The following is a 3,948-nucleotide window of genomic DNA, read 5'->3' as shown; positions in this document are numbered from 1 at the left end:
TTTTTCTTCTTTTTTTTCTATTTTTTTTTAAATATAAATATATAATTATTTTTTTTTTTTTTTTTTTTTTTTTTTTTTAATGGATTGGGTTGTAAAAATGGCACACAGCATAAAACCTGAAAGGTTTGGTGAGCTTTTGGGTTCAGCCTTCAAGAGTCTGACATCAACCAATCAGATTTTATTTGTATAGCATTTTATCACAGGTACCAAAGTGCTTTCCATTAGTGCAGTAATGAAAATAGAGAACAGAATAGAGACAAGACGAACAAAGGGACACATTAAAGTGTCTCACAGCAACAATGTGCTAAAAGCAGTTCTAACCATGAAAAAACATTCTGACTATCAAACGATGGTCACCTCAGTGTTTGGGGTTTGATCCCACAGATGTTGGTCGGAGGACCAAAGAGCTCCAGCAGGGCGATGTCCTTGTAACAGATTTCATAAATAAAAAGTTAAAAATCAACTCTGAAACAAACTGGGAGCCAGTGAAGGAAGTGCAAGAGTGATGTAAAAACAAGCAGCAGCATTCTGGATCATTGAGGGTTTATTCCAAGATAAATAAATAAATATATAAAATCTTATGCCAACCACTCTCAAAAATAAACTAATTAGGAAACTGAAAGTGAGTCAGTTGTGTGTAATTTAATTTCAGCATGCATTCAGCCGTTCTCTGAATGCCTCAAAAGTTTGAACAACCACCATCATGAAGACACTTCAACACAGCAGGAACACGTGTTGTGTAGGTATTTAAATCAAATTTCAGTGAATTGATTGAAAATGGAAAGGCTATCGTTCACTTATGCTGACAGGCTGGATAAGAAAGGGCATTAAAAGTAAAGCAACATATGGTAACATTAGGTGCAGAGATTCACAAATTTATGGAAGTGTTGCAAAGTAGTGGAATCAGTGAATGTGACCAGCTTTTGTCAGATGAGACCAAAGTTAGGTATTGTATCTTACTTGCAAGCACAATTACATGAAGGAAGTCAAAGACCAGATCTCATGGTGGTGGTGGCAGCTTCATGCCGTGGGGATGCTTTTCAGGAAAGTTGGTTAGTGTTAGAAAAACAGCCGTTCACAGAGACCCTCCATCTGATTTGAATGAGCGCATAAACTCCTTAGCAAAAAGTGCTAAAAGTTAATTGTCCTGTAGAGATTTGGCCCATAAAAACTTTCAGCAAAAGTGGATCTACTGCTACCATACCTTTCCTGTCAGCTGGCAACCATGCACTACTTTGTGCAGGTGTACCATGTACAGACACAGTTAAGCATGAAGTTACCTGTTGTTTGGTAAACATAAATGCATATTTAATCTGTTTCTTTTTAAACATAAACTTAACAATAAAATAAAGCATCTTGCTTTTGAACGAGTTGGAAACGTGTTGATCTTCCACGTTCTTGAAATTCAAAGCAACTAAAATTCCCGTCAAGCAAACGCAGAGCCGAGTTAGTGATCTGTGGCGAAGCAGAGGCTGCTGCGCCACTCTCAGTCCGCATGATCCACGACACTTGAGCTCCAAACCAGGCAATCTGGATAAATAAAGTGCTTTTTTTGTCCCTCAGATCAATGAAGTCATGGGGCCCATCCTGTTTTAGACAAATGTAGGTTTGTTGCCATAGCAGAGTTACCTGGGAAACCGATCAGCTGGTTTAAACCCAAAGACGGAGAGACAAAGAAAAAGACGAAACACGCAGCACTTATTTTCTGCTGCGCTGCGTGTGTATTTATATCCTCCCGAACACCAGCCTGTTCTTAATCTATGTGTTGACGCACAAAAGCTGAAGCCATTTGCAGCCTGCAGAGTTCTTTTTTATTTATTTATTTTATTTTTATTTGGAGACACTCTCACATATCCTGTCTTGCCCCGAGAACCACCGATGCGCTCAAAAATAGATGCAACAGAAACATTTCCTGCAAAAACAAACAAACAAATAAAGAAAGAAAACAGTTCTTTCTTTATTTGATGAAGATGAAGTAGAGCTTGGGCTGCGTAAAACAAGCTCAATTACACTTGTGTAACTTCAGACGCAACCAGTGCTCCTCTTACTGGTTCTACTGGGAGAACACGGAGTGCCACAGGTGGATCTTATTGGTCAGCCGAAGCGTCTGTGCTGTCCATAAAAACGCACAACAGGAGCTCAGGAGCGGAGACCGAGCATAAGGGCGCAGAGCAACCGCGCCACGGAGCTCACACCACGGCCGTGTGTCCAGAGAAAACACGTATCACTGCAGGACTACACGCAGAGGAGCGCAAAAAGAGGACGCCACGCTCTGAAACAAGCCTGTGAGTACATCCATATGAAATATGAGTTGAATTAACTTGGCACGGAGGCGGAGAGAGGAACCATTTGCGCACCTGTTGAGCCGCGTTGTCGTTTGTAACTTTTTTTTTTCTTTTTAAAATACTTTAGATATGGCATAAAGAAAACAATTAGTTTATTTAACAATCACAGGTAATAAAATCAGACTAGTTTATCAGAATTAAATGCAGTTTGCTCTGTTATGTGAAATCACTTAAATTCAAATCAAATAAAAAGAACACTGCGGTGCAGTGGCAGACTTTTTCTTATTTTGCCCTTCTCTCAGGATAATGTTATTTCTCCCCGAAGTTAATGCAGCACACCTGCTCTTTCAGGATAACCGGAATAGTTATCTTATTGACACCGTTTAAATTGTTTAAAAATAATTTCACATGTTCAGGGTTTCATTTATTCCCCGTTTTGAAGTCGATATGCATGAATTTTATCCAGATATTTTGTGAAGTGCATTTTATTTCATATTGCCCATTTCAGTCACTTGCTGTTCAAGCTACCACCAGATTAAACCGATCAAATTTGCGTTATATGACTGTTTATTCTCGATTTGCATTTAAACAGAATGGCAGTTTTTAAATATGATACAGTCGCATGAAAAAAATAAAATGAGAGAAATGTCCATTTGTTCTTTCATGTATAATAAGTGCAAATTGCATTCAATTTCATGCATATAAAAATCACGTGTTATTCACACAAAACAATGCATATAAACAAAACTATATTTTTTAGTTTAGGAAAAAGTCTGGACACTTTTCTCAATTAAAAGCTCTGTAGCCTTTCCCCGAATTTGGCTGAAATAACTTCAGTTAGATGCAGCTTGTAGCATCTACTTGTCTCTGCAGGCTCTGACATCAGTCTGAGGAAGGTTTCCCTCATGTTTGAGGGTTTTATTACACATGCAGCCTGTTTTAAGTCTCCCTACAGCCTCTCATTGAGATCAATATCTGGACTTTGATTTGACCTAGGACTTTCCTTTGCTCGTTTTTTTTTTTTTTTTCCCCAATCCTCAGTGGATTTGCTGGTATGTTTTGGGTCGTTGTCATGTTGCAGGATCAGTCAGCGGCCTTTTTATGTTTTTCTTATGAAGCAAATGTTCCTTCTTGAGCGCCTCTAAAGTAAGTCAAACTTGTTCAATCTGGTTCTGATTGTGAAGGCACACGAACGTCTGTATAAACCACACCAAGAGTAACATTTGGAGACTTCTTTTAACACCTTTGCTGTCGGGGTAAACTGGCGTGTATGGTCAAGGTTTAGTTAGCATGTTGTTTTGAACATGCCTCTGGGTTGGACCATTTGCATACTGGCTAATGGGTTATTCCAAGATCATTGGGAACTCTTTAAACATTTTACTGGTGTTTTAAGGTAAATGTGCTACAATCTTCTTTCTGAAGGTCTTTGTGAGCCCTTTCAACTTCACCATGATCTAATAGTGAGAAGCCCTCCCAAGCTACATGTCTGAGGTTTAAACAGGGAAAACCCTCTGAGGAGCATCGAATGGACCTGATGTGATCCACTTCACTCAGATTCAGGGCCGTGCAGAGACCACTAAAGGGGCAGGTGCTCAAAAAAGAAAAAAGGGCACATGTTACCGCATTCTAGGACAGAATATTAACAAAGCCACACAGCTTTCAG

The 3,948-nt window shown here is 39.2% G+C and overlaps 1 protein-coding gene across 1 annotated transcript in view; it reads left to right on the top strand.

Annotated features, from left to right (window-relative positions):
* Positions 1-1,364: 1,364 nt before the first annotated feature.
* Positions 1,365-3,948, top strand: part of LOC106955272 (C2 calcium-dependent domain-containing protein 4C) — a 20,488-nt gene continuing 17,904 nt past the window's right edge. The window contains exon 1 of the mRNA XM_015045366.1: positions 1,365-2,285. The gene's annotated coding sequence lies outside the window, so the exon portion shown is untranslated. The remainder of the gene's footprint in view (positions 2,286-3,948) is intronic.

This window comes from Poecilia latipinna, unplaced genomic scaffold, assembly GCF_001443285.1.
Source record: "Poecilia latipinna isolate Pla-1442-1.1 unplaced genomic scaffold, P_latipinna-1.0 Scaffold723, whole genome shotgun sequence".
Classification (NCBI taxonomy): domain Eukaryota; kingdom Metazoa; phylum Chordata; class Actinopteri; order Cyprinodontiformes; family Poeciliidae; genus Poecilia; species Poecilia latipinna.
Note: the sequence above shows the minus strand (reverse complement) of the source record. Positions and strands in the feature narration are given on the sequence as shown.